The sequence below is a fragment of the Lipotes vexillifer genome, unplaced genomic scaffold (genome assembly GCF_000442215.2).
Source record: "Lipotes vexillifer unplaced genomic scaffold, Lipotes_vexillifer_v1.1 scaffold1768, whole genome shotgun sequence".
In the NCBI taxonomy this organism is placed as follows: domain Eukaryota; kingdom Metazoa; phylum Chordata; class Mammalia; order Artiodactyla; family Lipotidae; genus Lipotes; species Lipotes vexillifer.
The window spans coordinates 63085-83093 of NW_006798855.1; the positions used below are offsets into that span (position 1 = coordinate 63085).

The window sequence follows — 20009 nt, forward strand, 5'->3', positions numbered from 1 at the left end:
AGAACACTCGTCAAGAAGAGACCTCCCAGCCCCACATAATATCAAACGGCGAAAATCTCCCAGAGATCTCCATCTCAACACCAGCACCCAGCTTCGCTCAACGACCAGCAAGCTACAGTGCTGGACAACCTATGCCAACCATATAGCAAAACAGGAACACAACCCCACCCACTAGCAGAGAGGCTGCCTAAAATCATAATAAGTCCACAGACACCCCAAAACACACCACCAGACGTGGACCTGCCCACTAGAGAGACAAGATCTAGCCTCATACACCACAACACAGCCACTAGTCCCCTCCACCAGGAAGCCTACACAACGCACTGAACCAACCTTAGCCACTGGAGACAGACATCAAAAACAACGGGAGCTACGAACTTGCAGCCTGCAAAAAGGTGAACCCAATCACAGTAAGATAAGCAAAATGAGAAGACAGAAAAACACACAGCAGATGAAGGAGCAGGATAAAAACCCACCAGACCTAACAAATGAAGAGGAAATAGGCAGTCTACCTGAAAAAGAGTTCAGAATAATGATAGTAAAGATGATCCAAAATCTTGGAAATAGAATGGACAAAATGCAAGAAGCAGTTAACAAGGACCTAGAAGAAATAAAGATGAAACAGACAATGATGAACAACACAATAAATGAAATGAAAAATACTCTAGATGGGATCAATAGCAGAATAAATGAGGCAGAAGAACGGATAAGTGACCTGGAAGATAAAATAGTGGAAATAACTACTGCAGAGCAGAATAAAGAAAAAAGAATGAAAAGAACTGAGGACAGTCTCAGAGACCTCTGGGACAACATTAAACGCACCAACATTCGAATTATAGGGGTTCCAGAAGAAGAAGAGAAAAAGAAAGGGACTGAGAAAATATTTGAAGAGATTATAGTTGAAAACTTCCCTAATATGGGAAAGGAAATCGTTAATCAAGTCCAGGAAGCACAGAGAGTCCCATACAGGATAAATTCAAGGAGAAATACGCCAAGACACATATTAATCAAACTGTCAAAAACTAAATACAAAGAAAGCATATTAAAAGCAGCAAGGGAAAAACAACAAATAACACACAAGGGAATCCCCATAAGGTTAACAGCTGATCTCTCAGCAGAAACTCTACAAGCCAGAAGGGAGTGGCAGGACATACTGAAAGTGATGAAGGAGAAAAACCTGCAACCAAGATTACTCTACCCAGCAAGGATCTCATTCAGATTTGATGGAGAAATTAAAACCTTTACAGACAAGCAAAAGCTGAGAGAGTTCAGCACCACCAAACCAGCTTTACAACAAATGCTAAAGGAACTTCTCTAGACAAAAACACAAGAGAAGGAAAAGTCCTATAATAACGAACCCAAAACAATTTAGAAAATGGGAATAGGAACATACATATCGATAATTACCTTAAATGTAAATGGACTAAATGCTCCCACCAAAAGACACAGATTGGCTGAATGGATACAAAAACAAGACCCATATATATGCTGTCTACAAGAGACCCACTTCAGACCTAGAGACACATACAGACTGAAAGTAAGGGGATGGAAAAAGATATTCCATGCAAATGGAAACCAAAAGAAAGCTGGAGTAGCAATTCTCATATCAGACAAAATAGACTTTAAAATAAGGACTATCAGAAGAGACAAAGAAGGACACTACATAATGATTAAGGGATCGATCCAAGAAGAAGATATAACAATTGTAAATATTTATGCACCCAACATAGGAGCACCTCAATACATAAGGCAAAAACTAGCAGCCATAAAAGGGGAAATCGACAGTAACACATTCATAGTAGGGGACTTCAACACCCCACTTTCACCAATGGACAGATCATCCAAAATGAAAATAAATAAGGAAACACAAGCTTTAAATGATACATTAAACAGGATGGACTTAATTGATATTTATAGGACACTCCATCCAAAAACAACAGAATACACATTTTTCTCAAGTGCTCATGGAACATTCTCCAGGATAGATCATATCTTGGGTCACAAATCAAGCCTTGGTAAATTTAAGAAAATTGAAATTATATCAAGTATCTTTTCCGACCACAACGCCATGAGATTAGATATCAATTATAGGAAAAGAGCAGTAAAAAATACAAACACATGGAGGCTAAACAATACACTACTTAGTAACGAAGTGATCACTGAAGAAATCAAAGAGGAAATTAAAAAATACCTAGAAACAAATGACAATGGAGATACAACGACCCAAAACCTATGGGATGCAGCAAAAGCAGTTCTAAGAGGGAAGTTTATAGCAATACAAGCCCACCTTAAGAAGCAGGAAACATCTCGAATAAACAACCTAACCTTGCACCTCAAGCAATTAGAGAAAGAAGAACAAAAAAACCCCAGAGTTAGCAGAAGGAAAGAAATCATAAAAATCAGATCAGAAATAAATGAAAAAGAAATGAAGGAAACAATAGCAAAGATCAATAAAACTAAAAGCTGGTTCTTTGAGAAGATTAACAAAATTGATAAACCATTAGCCAGACTCATCAAGAAAATAAGGGAGAAGACTCAAATCAATAGAATCAGAAATGAAAAAGGAGAAGTAACAACTGACACTGCAGAAATACAAAAAATCATGAGGGATTACTACAAGCAACTCTATGCCAATAAAATGGACAATCTGGAAGAAATGGACAAATTCTTAGAAATGCACAAACTGCCAAGACTGAATCAGGAAGAAATAGAAAATATGAACAGACCAATCACAAACACTGAAATTGAAACTGTGATTAAAAATCTTCCAACAAACAAAAGCCCAGGACCAGATGGCTTCACAGGCGAATTCTATCAAACATTTAGAGAAGAGCTAACACCTATTCTTCTCAAACTCTTCCAAAATATAGCAGAGGGAGGAACACTCCCAAACTCATTCTACGAGGCCACCATCACCTTGATACCAAAACCAGACAAGGATGTCACAAAGAAAGAAAACTACAGGCCAATATCACTGATGAACATAGATGCAAAAATCCTCAACAAAATACTAGCAAACAGAATCCAACAGCACATTAAAAGGATCATACACCATGATCAAGTGGGGTTTATTCCAGGAATGCAAGGATTCTTCAATATACGCAAATCTATCAATGTGATTAACCATATTAACAAATTGAAGGAGAAAAACCATATGATCATCTCAATAGATGCAGAGAAAGCTTTTGACAAAATTCAACACCCATTTATGATAAAAACCCTGCAGAAAGTAGGTGTAGAGGGAACTTTCCTCAATATAATAAAGGCCGTATATGACAAGCCCACAGCCAACATCATCCTCAATGGCGAAAAACTGAAAGCATTTCCACTAAGGTCAGGAACAAGACAAGGTTGCCCACTCTCACCACTCTTATTCAACATAGTTTTGGAAGTTTTAGCCACAGCAATCAGAGAAGAAAAGGAAATAAAAGGAATCCAAATCGGAAAAGAAGAAGTAAAGCTGTCACTGTTTGCAGATGACATGATACTATACATAGAGAATCCTAAAGATGCTACCAGAAAACTACTAGAGCTAATCAATGAATTTGGTAAAGTAGCAGGATACAAAATTAATGCACAGAAATCTCTGGCATTCCTATATACTAATGATGAAAAATCTGAAAGTGAAATCAAGAAAACACTCCCATTTACCATTGCAACAAAAAGAATAAAATATCTAGGAATAAACCTACCTAAGGAGACAAAAGACCTGTATGCAGAAAATTATAAGACACTGATGAAAGAAATTAAAGATGATACAAACAGATGGAGAGATATACCATGTTCTTGGATTGGAAGAATCAACATTGTGAAAATGACTCTACTTCCCAAAGCAATCTATAGATTCAATGCAATCCCTATCAAACTACCACTGGCATTTTTCACAGAACTAGAACAAAAAATTTCACAATTTGTATGGAAACACAAAAGACCCCGAATAGCCAAAGCAATCTTGAGAACAAAAAATGGAGCTGGAGGAATCAGGCTGCCTGACTTCAGACTATACTACAAAGCTACAGTAATCAAGACAGTATGGTACTGGCACAAAAACAGAAAGATAGATCAATGGAATAGGATAGAAAGCCCAGAGATAAACCCATGCACATATGGTCACCTTATCTTTGATAAAGGTGGCAGGAATATACAGTGGAGAAAGGACAGCCTCTTCAATAAGTGGTGCTGGGAAAACTGGACAGGTACATGTAAAAGTATGAGATTAGATCACTCCCTAACACCATACACAAAAATAAGCTCAAAATGGATTAAAGACCTAAATGTAAGGCCAGAAACTATCAAACTCTTAGAGGAAAACATAGGCAGAACACTCCATGACATAAATCAGAGTAAGATCCTTCTCGACCCATCTCGTAGAGTAATGGAGATAAAAACAAAAATAAACAAAAGGGACCTATTGAAACTTCAAAGCTTTTGCACAGCAAAGGAAACCATAAACAAGACCAAAATACAACCCTCAGAATGGGAGAAAATATTTGCAAATGAATCAACTGACAAAGGATTAATCTCCAAAATTTACAGGCAGCTCATGCAGAAAAAAAAATGTTATGAAGAACCTAGGGGTAAAACAGGAATAAAGACACAGACCTACTGGAGAGCAGACTTGAGGATATGGGGAGGGGGAAGGGTGAGGTGTGATAGGGCGAGAGAGAGACATGGACATATATATACTAACAAACGTAAGGTAGATAGCCAGTGGGAAGCAGCCGCATGGCACAGGGAAACCGGCTCAGTTCTTTGTGGCTGTCTGGAGGGGTGGGATAGGGAGGGTGGGAGGGAGGAAGACAAAGAGGGAAGAGATATGGGAACATATGTATATGTATAACTGATTCACTCTGTTATAAAGCAGAAACTAACACACCATTGTAAAGCAATTATACCCCAATAATGATGTTAAAAAAAGAAAAAAAGACCTGTATATATACATATTGCCTACAAGGGACCCACTTCAGAGCTAGGGACACATACAGACTGAAAATGAGGGGATGGAAAAAGATATTCCATGCAAATGGAAGTCAAAAGAAAGCTGGAGTAGCAATTCTCATATCAGACAAAATAGACTTTAAAGTAAAGACTATTACAAGAGAAAAAGGACACTACATAATGATCAAGGGATCAATCCAAGAAGAAGATATAACAATTGTAAATATTTATGCACCCAATGCAGGAGCACCTCAATACATAAGGCAAATATGAACAGCCATAAAAGGGTAAATTGACAGTGACAAAATCATAGTAGGGGACTTTAACACCCCACTTTCACCAGTGGACAGATCATCCAAAATGAAAATAAATAAGGAAACACAAGCTTTAAATGATACATTAAACAAGATGCACTTCATTGATATTTATAGGACATTCCATCCAAAAACAGCAGATTACACTTTCTTTTCAAGTGCTCATGGAACATTCTCCAGGATAAACCATATCTTGGGTCACAAATCAAGCCTTGGTAAATTTAAGAAAATTGAAATCGTATCAAGTATCTTTTCCGACCACAACGTTATGAGACTAGATTTAAATTACAGGGAAAAAATATGTTAAAAATACAAACACATAGAGGCTAAACAATACACTACGAAATAACCAAGAAATCACTGAAGAAATCAAAGAGGAAATCAAAAAATACCTAGAAACAAATGACAATGAAAACACGACAACCAATACCTATGGGATGCAGCAAAAGCTGTTCTAAAAGGGAAGTTTATGGCAATACAATCCTACCTCAAGAAACAAGAAACATCTCAAATAAACAAGCTAACCTTACACCTAAAACAATTAAGGAAAGAACAAAAATAACCCCAAGTTAGCAGAAGGAAAGAAAACATAAAGATCAGATCAGAAATAAATGAAAAAGAAATGAAGGGAACGATAACAAAGATCAATAAAACTAAAATATGGTTCTTTGAGAAGATAAACAAAACTGATAAACCGTTAGCCACACTCATTAAGAAAAAAAGGGAGAAGACACAAATCAATAAAATTAGAAATGAAAAAGAAGTAACAGCTGACACTACAGAAATACAAAGGATCATGAGAGATTACTACAAGCAAACATATGCCAATAAAATGGACAATGTGGAAGAAATGGACAAATTCTTAGAAAAGCACAACATTTCAAGACTGAACCAGGAATAAGTAGAAAATACAAACAGACCAAACCCAAGCACTGAAATTGAAACTGTGATAAAAATCGTCCAACAAACAAAAGCTGAGGACCAGATGGCTTCTCGGGTGAATTCTATCAAACATTTAGAGAAGAGCAATGACCTATTCTTCTCACATTCTTCCAAAATATAGCAGAGGGAGGAACACTCCCAAACTCATTCTACAACGCCACCATCACCCTGATGCCAAAACCAGACAAAGATGGCACACACACACACAAAACTATAGCCCAATATTACTCATGAACATAGATGCAAAAATCCTCAACAAAATACTAGCAAACAGCATCCAACAGCACATTAACAGGTTCATACACCATGATGAATTGTTCTTTTTTCCCAGGAATGCAAGGATTCTTCAATATATACAAATCACTCAATATGGTACACCATATTAACAAACTGAAGGATAGAAACCATATGATAATCTCAATAGATCCAGATAAAACTTTTGACAAAATTCAACACCATTTATAATAAAAACCCTCCAGAAAGTAGGCATACAGGGAATTTACCTCAACATAATAAAGGCCATATATGACAAACCCACAGCCAACATTGTTCTCAATGGTGAAAAATGGCAAACATTTCCTCTAAGATCAGGAACAAGAAAAAGATGCCCACTTTCACCCCTATTATTCAACATAGTTTTGGAAGTTTCAGCCACAGCAATCAGAGAAGAAAAAGAAATAAAAGGAATGCAAATCAGAAAAGAAGTAAAGCTGTCACTGTTTGCAGGTGACATACTATATAGAGAGAATACTAAAGATGCTACCAGAAAACTACTAGAGCTAACCAATGAGTTCAGTAAAAGAGCAGGATACAAAATTAATGCACATAAATCTCTTGCATTCCTATACACTAATGATGAAAAATCTGAAAGAGAAATGAAGGAAACACTCCCATTTACCTTTGCAACAAAAAGAATAAAATACCTAGGAAAAAACCTACCTAAGGAGACAAAAGACCTGTATGCAGAAAACTATAAGACACAGATGAACGAAATTAAAGATGATACAAACAGATGGAGAGATATACCATGTTCTTGGATTGGAAGAATCAATATTGTGAAAATGTCTATACTACTTAAAGCAAACTATAGATTGAGTGCAATCCATGTCAAACTACCAATAGCATTTTTCCCAGGACTAGAACAAAAAATTTTACAATTTGTATGGAAACACAAAAGACCCCAAATAGCCAAACCAATCTTGAGAAAGAAGAATGGAGCTGGAGGAATCAGGCTCCCTGACTTCAGACTAACCTCTAAAGCTACAATAATCAAGACAGTATGGTACTAGCACAAAAACAGAAATATAGATCAATGAACAGAATAGAAAACCCAGAGATAAACCCATGCACATACGGCCACCTTACCTTTGAAAAAGGAGGCAAGAATATACAATAGAGAAAAGACACCCTCTTCAATAAGTGGTGCTGGGAAAACTGGAGAGCTACATGGAAAAGAATGAAATTAGAACACTCCTTAATACTACTCACAAAAATAAACTCAAAATGGTTTAAAGACCTCAATGTAAGGCCAGACACTATCAAAATCTTAGAGGAAAACATAGGCAGAACACTCTATGACATAAATCACAGCAAGATCCTTTTGAAACTACCTCCTAGAGAAATGGGAATAAAAAGAAAAATAAACAAATGGGACCTAATGAAACTTCAAAGCTTTAGCACAGCAAAGGAAACCATAAACAAGATGAAAAGACAAGCCTCAGAATGGGAGAAAATATTTGCAAATGAAGCAACTGACAAAGGATTAATCTCCAAAATATACAAGCAGCTCATGCAGCTCAATATCAAAAATACAAAGAACGCAATCCAAAAATGGGCAGAAGACCTAAATAGACATTTCTCCAAAGAAGATATACAGATTGCCCACACGGGAAAGGATACTCAACATCACTAATCATTAGAAATGCAAATCAAAACTCTAATGAAGTATCACCTCACACCCATCAGAATGGCCATCATCCAAAAATCTACAAACAATAAATGCTGGAGAAGGTGTGGAGAAAAGGGAACACTCTTGCACTGTTGGTGGGAATGTAAATTGATACAGCCACTATGGAGGTTCTTTTAAAAACTAAATATAGAACTACCATGTGACCCAGCAATCCCACTACTGGGCATATACCCTGAGAAAACCATAATTCAAAAAGACACAGGTACCACAATGTTCATTGCAGCTGTATTTACAATAACCAGGACATGGAAGCAACCTAAGTGTCCATTGACAGATGCATGGAAAAAGAAGATGTGGCACATATATACAGTGGAATATTACTCAGCCATAAGAAGAAACAAAACTGAGTTATTTGTAGTGAGGTGGATGGACCTAGAGTGTGTCATACAGAGTGAAGTAAGTCAGAAAGAGGAAAACAAATACTGTAGTCTAACACATATATATGGAATCTAAAGAAAAAATAAAATGGTTCTGAAGAACCTAGGGGTAGGACAGGAATAAAGACACAGACCTAGAGAATGGACTTGATGACATGGGGATGGGGATGTGTAAGCTGGGACGAAGTGAGAGAGAAGCACTCACATATATACACTACCAAATGTAAAATAGATAGCTAGTGGGAAGCAGCTGCATTGCACGGGGAGATCAGCTTGATGCTTTGTGACCACCTAGAAAGGTGGGATAAGGAGGGTGGGAGAGAGACACAAGAGGGAGGGGATATGGGGATATATGTATACATATAGCTGATTCACTTTTTTATACAGCAGAAACTAATACAACAGTGTAAAGCAATTATACTCCAATAATGATGTTAAAAAAAACAAAAGATTAGAAAATTTTAACAATGTAATGGTTCTTTTTGTGGTTGAAGGCCTTGTCTTATTATGAAGAATTTAATGGACTAATTTAGCTTCCCTAAAGGTAATAAACACACGAAACATCTTAGACACATGGCATGGTCTAAGGTTACAGAAAATTAAACTATTTGTAATCAGGAATCATTTCCTTTCTTTGTGGTATCATTCAGGGATACAAGAAGAAACAAACGACACACACAAATTAGAGTAATTCCAGAGGGCTTAATGATGGGCCCATCTACAGTGATGTGAGCAGGAAGTAGGGAAACCACAAGAGATGGTGTGGTGCCCTGGTGCGGGTTAGAGTAGAGGTGGTAATGACCCCTACGTCTGAAAAGGCAAGGGGGTGGGGACATTTACCTGAATTCAGAAAGAAGTGGTAATAAGAATAGCCTAATTTGAGAGGAACGGTACCCTCAGATAAAGGACATAGCCATCCTGAGGCAATCTCTCAGAGAAAGATCTGAAGAGAATACATATCCAAATGTCATTCTCCTTCTGTCCTAACAGCTCTTGCCAGAACTCAGAGAGCAGAGAGTTTGCGGACAAACAGGCCAGCCACTTAAGGCACCAAACAGGGTGAAGAATATTGGAAAGGAACATACGGAAGATAACCAGCATCATTAACACTTGAGGTTTCATAAGATACACTTTATAACTGCATGCAGAGGTTGGTGAGGGGAAAAAGAAGAGGAGACATGCCCAGTGGAGAAGGAAGAGTCAAGTCAGGTGGGAGATGAGGGACATGCTAGGTGTCAGTGTGAGTATATATATCATAAAAGAAGAAATAGTATCTACTCACTGAATCAGAGCATACAGTAACTAAATAGATTTAAATTATCTCTCACACAAAACTTTCCGACCTAAAAAGAAAAGCATACCACCTAAAACTATCTTCACTATTATAATAGGACATAGCCATTTTTAGCACCAAGATCTTCTTTCCTGTTTAATATGTCAATTATAACAACCAAAACCATATTCCAGTGATATCATCCTGTTTATACTTCTTGGCTGCTAATGTATACTGAGCATTTGCAAATGTCTGGCTCTATGTTAGGCACCTATTTAGTCTATTCAACAAACTATGGTTCACTTTCTCATAATCCCCATTTTGCAGATAAGATAATTAAGACTTAGAGAGATCTAGTAACTTGCTCAAAGACATACAGATAAATGACACAGCAAGGGTGCAAAACCATGGTCAGTTTGTTCCAGAGTCCACAACAATGATTATATTAACCTTTTATTAGCAGTTTAAGTATTACATTCTTGTAATATTCATTACAGCATTCTGCTGCACAAAACAAAAATTCAAAGTTAATGCATATCTAAAAGTTAAATTTTGAATCATAATATTTGAGGTTGTTTAAAAAGCAAGATAATTTTTTTTTGCCTATATTCATAGCATCTACATAATTTCCAATTTAAGTTCCTACATTGTTCTAAATGTAAAGCGTGCAATTGCCATGTAGCTTGTCTATCATTCATGGGCCTCTATCTCTCTCTGTCTTTCTCTGTCTCTGTCTCTGGCTGTAGTTAAGAGGAAGTGAAGTCTAGTCACTAAAGAACTTAGGCTTTGGTGATTTATTGAAAACAAAATATTTGTGAGACAAAGTCCCTTTTAACAGTCTGTTATTAAAAGTTGAGTAGGGGGCTTCCCTGGTGGCGCAGTGGTTGGGGGTCCACCTGCCAATGCAGGGGACACAGGTTCGGTCCCCAGTCCGGGAAGATCCCACATGCCGTGGAGTGGCTGGGCCTGTGAGCCATGGCCACTGAGCCTGTGCGTCTGGAGCCTGTGTTCTGCAATGGCAGAGGCCACAATAGTGAGAGGCCTGTGTACCACAAAAAAAAAAAAAAGTTGAGTAGTTGTTGGGGTGAAGGGCAAAATGGCAGGATAAGAAGACCCTAAACTCACCTTCTCCCACAGACATACTGCATCTACACTTTACATATACAGTGTTTCCCCCAGAAGACCTGAGGACTGATTGAACAGCTACTGAACATAGAAAGACCATATAGAAATGGGTAGGAAAGACAGAGACATGGTATCTATGGGAACCACACCCTCATTGCAGCAACCTGCAGTAGGGAGGGATATTGCTGAGGGGCCTGGGCACAAACTCACCTGTTCTGGGATACCATGAAAAAAATGGCAGTTTAAAGAGCATCTAAACTATATGAGAATAAAATCCATTTACTAATCCTAGAGATTCTGCCAAATGAGCAGGGCACTACTGGACCCCTCTCTGGGGTCAGAGGTACCAGGGACTCCTCCCAGCCCATATCCACTCCAGCACCAGCCCCAGCCATCCTGCCAAGGTGACATCCAGTGTAGCACTCCCAAAGTACTGCCCTCCAGACTGACCTGAACCAGCTTCAGTGCCCCACCAAAGTGGCCTCAGGCACAGCACTACCCAGAAACCACACTTGGCCTGGACTGCTCCCACTCCAGCCAGCCTGCCAAAGCCACTAGGCACAAGCAGTATACACAGGAGATTCAGCCACACAGGCAACTCCATCAAGACTGTAGAGAATTAGTTGTTTTGCCTAATTCATAGAAATAAAAACTAAAGTCAAACAAAATGAGGAGATTGAAGAATATGTTCTAAACAGAAGAACAAAATAAAACCCCAGAAAAAACCCTGATGAAATGAGAACAAGTAATTTAACTGAAAGAGTTCATAAAAACAGTCACAAGAATGTCCACCCAACTCAGGAAAAGAATGGGAAAATTCAGTGAGAACTTCACAAAGACTTAGAAAATATAATAATGAATCAATCAGAAATGAAGAGTACAATAACTGAAATAAAAATACACTAGAGGAAATCAACAGCAGATTATATGACAAAGAAAAACAAGCAATATAAAAGAATAGTAAATTCACCCAATCAAAACAGCAAATAGGAGAAAGGATTTCCTTTTTTAAATGAAGAGAGTTTAGGGGACCTTACCTCTAGGATAAAAATCAAGCATTAAAATATTTACAGAGTTCCCAGAAAAAGGAGAGAAAGACAAAGAGACGGAAAATGTATTTGAAGAAATAATGGTTGAAAACTTCCCTAACCTGCGCACATCCAGGTATAAGAAGCACTGACAGTCCCAAACAAGATGAACCTAAAGATATCCACACCAAGGCATATTATAATTAAAATGGAAAAAGTTAAAGATAAAGAGAGAATGATCAAGTTGGATTCATTCCAGGGATGCAAGGATGGTACAATATACACAAATTAATCAATGTGACACACCATATTAACAAAACAAAGGATAAAAATCATATGATCATCTCAATAGATGCTGAAAAACCATTTGATAAAATTCAAAATTAATTTATGATAAAAACTCTCATCAAAGTGGGCCTAGAAGGAGTATACCTCAACATACTAAAGGCCATATATGATAAACCCATAGCTAATATCATACTCAATGGTGAAAAGTTGAAAGCATTTCCTTTAAGATCAGGAACAAGACAAAGATGCCCATTCTTGCCACTTTTATGCAACATAGTACTGGAACTTCTAGCCACAATAATTAGTCAAGAAAAAGAAATAAAAGTCCAAATTGGAAAGGAAGAAGTAAAACTGTCACTGTTTTCAGATGACCTGACACTATATATAGTGTCAAAGACTCCACCAAAAAAGTAGTAGGATGAATAAAAGAATTCAGTAATGTTGAAGAATAAAAATCTAATATACAGGGGCTTCCCTGGTGGCACAGTGGTTGAGAGTCCGCCTGCCAATGCAGAGGACATGGGTTCATGCCCCAGTCTGGGAAGATCCCACATGCTACAGAGTGGCTGGGCCCATGAGCCATGGCCACTGAGCCTGCATGTCCGGAGCCTGTGCTCCACAATGGGAGAGGCCACAAGAGTGAGAGGCCCACATACCACAAAAAAAAAACTAATATAAAAAATCTGTTGCATTTTATACACTAATAACAAACTGTCAGAAAGAGAACTAAAGAAAAGCATCCTATTTAACACTGCATCAAAAGGATAAAATATTTAGGAATAAATTTAACCAAGAAGGTGAAAGATCTTTACTCTGAAAACTCCAAGACTTTGAGTAAAGAAATTGAAGACAATACAAATAAATGGATAAATATACTGTGCTCATGAATTGGATGAATCAATACAATTATAATGTCCATACTACCCAAAGCAATCTACAGACTCAGTGCAATACCTATGAAAATACCAATGGCATTTTTTACAGAACTAGGACAAATAACACTAAAATTTTTATGGAACCACAAAAAAACCTTGAATAGCCAAAGCAATTTTGAGAAAGAAGAACAAAGCTGGAGGTATCATGCTCCCTGACTTCAAACTATTCTGCAGAGCTACAGTAATCAAAACTGTATGGTGCTGGCACAAAAGCAATCAATGGAACACAATAGAGAGTTCAGAAATGAACTCACACTTAGCTCGGCAATTAATCTACATCAAAGGAGGCAAGAAAATACAATGAGATAAATCTTCTTCAATAAATGTTGTTGAAAACCTGGACAGCTACATTCAAAAGAATCAAATTGATTCTTTATATGGTGATCACACCATATAAAGAAATAAACTCCAAATGGATTAAAGACCTAAATGTAAGAAAAAAACCCATACAATTCCTAGAAGAAAACAGGCAGTAACTTCTTTGATATTGGTTTAGCAATATTTTTTTTGGATGTGTCTCCTCAGGCAAGGAAACCAAAAGCATAAATAAACCAATGGGACTAGATCAAAATAAAAAAGCTTTTGCACAGGGAATGAAACTATCAACAAAACAAAAAGGCTGCCTACTGAGTGGGAGAAGATATCTGCAAATCATGTATATGAAAAGGGGTTAATAGCCAAAATATACAAAGAACTCATACAACTCAACATTGAAAAAGCAAACAATCTGATTAAAAATTGGGGAGAGGACATGAATAGACATTTTTCAAAAGAAAACATACTGATGGCCAATAAACACATGTAAAGGTGTTCAACATCACTAATCATTAGGGAAATGCAAGTCAAAAACCACAATGAGATACCACCTCACACCTGTCAGAATGGCAATTATCAAAAGACAAGAAAAAAATTTTTGGTAAGGATGTGGAGAAAAGAGAATACAATGCTGGTGGAAACTGTAACTTGGTGCAACCACTATAGAAAACAGTGTGGAGGTTCCTTTAAAAAATGAAGAACTAGAACTACCATATGGGCCAGCAATTACACTACTGGGTATTTATCTGAAGAAAACAAAAACACTCTTTTGAAAATATATATGCAACTCTATGTTCATTGCAGCATTATTTACAGGAGCCAAGATATGGAAGCCACCTGTTTTCATTGATAGATAAATGGATAAAGAAGATGTGGTATATATGTATACAATGGAATACTACTCAGTCATGGAAAAAGAATAAAATCTTGTCATTTGCAATAACATGGATAGAACTTGAGAGTATTATGCTAAGTGAAATAAATCAGAAAGAGAAAGACAAATACCATGTAATTTCACTCATATGTGGAATCTAAAAAACAAAACAAACACAATAAAACAGAAATATACCCACAGATACAAAGAACAAACTGGTGGTTGCCAGAAGGGAGGGACAGATAACCTTAAAATTTATATGGAATCACAAAAGACCCAGAATTGCCAAAGCAATGTTGAGGAAAAATAACAAAGCTGGAGGCATAACCCTTCCAGACTTCAGACAATACTACAAAGCTACAGTAATCAGAAGAGCATGGTATTGACACACAAAAAAAGACAAAGATCAATGGAACAGAATAGAGAGCCCAGAAATAAACCCAAGTGCCTATAGTCAATCTTCAACAAAGGAGGCAAGAATATACAGTGGAGAAAAGACAGTCTCTTCAGCAAATGGTATTGGGAAAGCTGGACAGCCCTATGTAAATCAGTGAAATTAGAACACTCCCCCACATCATACACAAAAATGAACTCAAAATGGCTCAAAGACTTAAATTTAAGACATGACACCATAAAACTCCTAGAAAAGAACATAGGCAAAACATTCTCTGACATAAGTTGTAGCGATGTTTTCTTAGGTCAGTCTCCCAACGCAATAGAAATAAAATCAAAAATAAACAAATGGGACCTAAGCAAACTTATAAGCTTTTGCACAGCAAAGGAAACTATAAACAAAATGAAAAGACAACCTACGTACTGAGAGAAAATATTTGCAAAGATGCAACTGACAAGGGCTTAATTTCCAAAATATACAAACAGCTCATACAACTCAAAAACAAAAACAAAAAAAACAACTCACTCAAAAAATGGGCAGGAGACCTAAATATATATTTCTCCAAAGAAGATATACAAAGAAGACAATAGGCATGTTCTCCACTATGGAGAACAGTATGGAGGTTCCTTAAAAAACTACAAATAGAACTACCATATCACCCAGCAATCCCACTACTGGGCATATACCCTGAGAAAACCATAATTCTAAAAGAGTCATGTACCAAAATGTTCACTGCAGCTCTATTTACAATAGCCCAGAGATGGAAACAACCTAAGTGCCCATCATCAGATGAATGGATAAAGAAGATGTGGCACATATATACAATAGAATATTACTCAGCCATAAAAAGAAATGAAATTGAGCTATTTGTGATTAGGTGGATAGACCTACAGTCTGTCATACAAAGTGAAGTAAGTCAGAAAGAGAGAGACAAATACCATATGCTAACACATATATATGGAATTTAAGAAAAAAAATGTCATGAAGAAGCTAGGGGTAAAACAGGGATAAAGACACAGACCTACTAGAGAATGGACTTGAGCATATGGGGGGGGGGAAGGGGAAGCTGTGACAAAGCAAGAGAGAGGTATGGACATATATACACTACTAAACGTAAGGTAGATAGCTAGTGGGGAGCAGCTGCGTAACACAGGGAGATCAGCTCGGTGCTTTGTGACCGCCTGGAGGGGTGGGATAGGGAGGGTAGGAGGGAGGGAGACACAGAGGGAAGAGATATGGGAACATATGTGTATGTATAACTGATTCATTTTGTTGTAAAGCAGAAACTAACACACCACTGTAAAGCAATTATACTCCAATAAAGATGTAAAAAAAAAAAAAAGAAGACAATAGGCATGCAAAAAGATGCTCAATGTTGCTAATTATCAGAGAAATGCAAATGAAAACTACAATGAGGTATCATGTCACATCAGTCAGAATGGCCATTATTAAAATGTCTACAAACAAATGCTGGCTAGGGTGTGGAGAAAAGGGAATCCTCTACACTGTTGGTGGGAATGTAAATTGGTGCAGCCACTATGGAAAACAGTATGGAGTTTCCTTAAAAAACTAAAAATAGAGGCACCATATGATCCAGCAATCTCACTCCTGGGCATAAATCCAGAAAAGAGGAAAGCTCTAATTTGAAGAGAAACATGCACCTCAATGTTTGTAGTGGCACTATTTACAATAGCCAAGACATGGAAGCAACCTAAATATCCATCAACAGATGAATGCATAAAGAAGATGTGATATATATATATAGATAGATAGATAGATAGATAGATATAGATATAGATATAGATATACACACACACATATATACACATATAGTGAAATAGGAATAATACTTAGCCATAATAAAGAATGAAATAAAGAGATTGTCATACTAAATGAAGTAAGTCACACAGAGAAAGACAAATATTATATGCTTACACTGATAAGTGGGATCTAAAAAATAGTATAAATGAACTTATTTACAAAACAGAAATATTCAAAAAAATAATATTTGATAGACCCTTAGTTAGAAGATAATAGATTCAAGCATTTTATAGCTATAAACCAGGTCAATGTGGTTACACACACACACACACACACACATACACACACACACACACACTTCCTCCCTTGAGAATTCCTAAGTGTCTAGAACATAGTTGGTGCTGAAAAAAATGTTATTTGAATAGATGAGTAAATAAATAAATATGAAAAATGAAGTGGTTCTGTTCATAAGAAGGAAAGCTTTTCCTTATCTATGTAAACTTTCAATGGATTCTTGAGTGTGTATAAGAAAACTACATTTATATATTCAAAATACATTAGTCGTTATTATACAGGACTTTTGGAAAAAATGTTAATTAAAATCTGAATAATATTATTCTTGCATAGTTTAAGCTTAAAATGTATATAAAGGAATATGTTGCAAATCATTCCTTCTCCATATTCATCCAGCTTCTACTATTTTTGCCAATAGGTTAGCAACTATTATTAAATTCTTGTGTCTCCTCATATAAAACTTTTTTTGTATATATAACTGAATATGAATATATATTTCTCTTTCCCATTACAGAAGTAGAGGCATAAGGTACACACTGTCCTCCAATGTGATTTTTCCCTATATTGAAGATATTTATGTTAGTTGAAGAGCTGACTGGCTTGCCATATTTGTAATATACAACTCTAAAGTGAAAACTAATTTTTTGCACAGAATAAAGACATGCCTTTATTGTTTTCTTTTCATTCAACCTGAAATTTATAAAAATAAACTGCTAATTCCTGATAAAAATATTAACCCCTCTTGCATAGAAATAATTTATTGGTAATAAAATTATAAATACATGATACATGCCTCTTGTTTCAACCATTTAGGATTTTTAACAATAAATTTAAAATATTTCTGGTTTATTTTACATATGAAATTGTGCTACACACTGAATAATTTTTGCCTAAGAAAGTAGTTAATGTCAACAAATATAACCAAGCATATCAAAAGGTACATCATTGCACTGTTCTTTTTTTCTTCTGGGAGATTTGTACTAACATACATTCTTTCACTTGGCCTTATATGCAAATATGCTAAGTTATTTATTCAACAAGTATTTAGTGAGGGCATATGACTACATTACTTTCTTCCCTTTCTCCTTCTTTCTAGAACATTCTATAATTTCTGTGTGAAATTACTTAAAATTAAAGATGTGTGAGTAGGAAAAGACAGTTTCTTAAGCAAATTTCAACTCATTATTTTTTTCATTTTTATTAATCTGAGAATATAAAATTGTTTAATAATTTTTCAAAAGCTTAAGAGAAGTTTTAATTAAATACTACATTAACCATAAAGATGATGCTAGTGTATATTGTGAACTTTGGTCCCATAGTCAAGAAATTTAGGTTTCATCATTATCTTTGCAACAAAAAAGTCATAAACAGTATCTAGAACAGTGTGTGGCTCAGTGTTCCAGTTAAAGAGAAACGTCATTTGACTAGAATAATTTAACAATACATTTTATTATCTGCATACTTCCTTTCATACCCAGAATACTGAAATGAAAATGTCTATGCTGTGGTAGGCAGAATAAAGGCATCCCTAAAGATGGCTGCTTCCTAATATCCTGACCTGAGTATGCTACCTACATGGCAAAAAGGACTTTGCAGATGTAATTAAGATTATAAACCTTGAGATGGGAAGCTTATCCTAAATTGCTCACGTGGGTTAAATCTAAGCCAAGGAATGCCTGCGACTGCTAGAATCTGGAAAAGGCAAGGATATGGACCACCCTTAGAGGCTCCAGAAAGGAACAGAGCCCTGCCAATACCTTGATTTTAGTCCAATAAGACCTATGTTGGACTTCTAACCTACAGAAATATGAGGTGATAAACTTGTGTTATTTTAAGACACTACATTTGTGGTAATTTTTACAGCAGAAATAAAAAATTAATACTTCAAGCACATGGGAGAGTTCAAAATAAAATTGAAGAATTCATTAATATTTACCAAAAAAACCCAAACAATTTATGTTCTATTAGCAGTCAAAAATTGAAGCTTCCACAAGGGATTCTTACCGTTGTTTAAGGACCAGTATGGAATACAAAAACTTATGAATGTAAAAAAATAATCCACTGTCAATCACCTATAAAATTATGTAAATTTTTAGACTTCATTTAGGGGTTACTTACCTGAACCCAAATATATGAACGAAACAGTTTTTTTTATGGTAACATTTGTTGCATCCCTAGTACTTACAGTACATCAAACACAGAGTAGGCAATCAGCAAATATTTGTTGAATGAATAAAAGAAGGACTAATATAAGATTGGCGAATCAAGAGAAATAACCTAACAATTAATTATTATCTGCATTTGTAGAATTCTACAGAAGGTGTAATATATTTAAAACAGTAAAATTCACTCTTCACCACTTTTATCCCTGTAGGAATATAAGTAATAAAGTGAAAAAAAAAAGAAATCAAAATAGCCCCAATGTGCCTTTGAAATATAATCCAGTTTGTTCCCTAATAGATTATCACAGTGGAGACCATGAAATAAAAACCTAATAATGAAAATTTAATAACCCTAAATACTGGTTGTACTTAGTAAAACACTAATAAGGGGAAAATACAAAAGGAGCTATTTTGAATTTTAAAGTTTTCTTATTTTTTAAATAATCCCTGTCACTGTCCAAAACTTCAACATTTCTAGTTTATAATTTGTGGTAAAACTTAGACAAAAGATGTTAAGACAACCTGGTAGCAAAAAATTAAATGGCTTCATTTAAAAACTAACAAATGAAAAAAATTTAGCAATCTAACCTCCAAAGAGACCAGTTCCCTAACTGTGTTTCTCCAATTCTATTCTGGACAAATAATCTTGAATAAAAAAAGAGATTTATGTATAGAGAATGAAACAAATTTTTAGTCTAACAAAATTTATGCCTAATTCAAATGTCCAACAATAAAAGAATGGTTAGGAAAATGGATCATATATTTAAACATCATGTACTAAAACATATATAGCACTAAAAAAGTGAGTATGAAAAAATTTAAACTTGGTTTGATCTTATTTTAAAACATTAAAAGAAAAAAAAGTAGAAAGAAATATGCTGTTTTTACATATAATTCATGGCATTATGGATTATTTAATTTTATGTTTTTTACGCTGTTTCTAAAATTTTCAATATTAAATTATTTTATAATCAGAAAAAGCATTTTGTAATGAAAAGGAAAAGTTCTAATGTAAACAAT

The 20009-nt window shown here is 35.7% G+C and overlaps 1 protein-coding gene across 1 annotated transcript in view; it reads right to left on the minus strand.

The window, feature by feature from the left end:
* SYT10 (synaptotagmin 10) overlaps nucleotides 1–20009 on the minus strand; it is a 60116-nt gene that overhangs the window by 26013 nt on the left and 14094 nt on the right. The gene's annotated exons all lie outside the window — the stretch shown is intronic.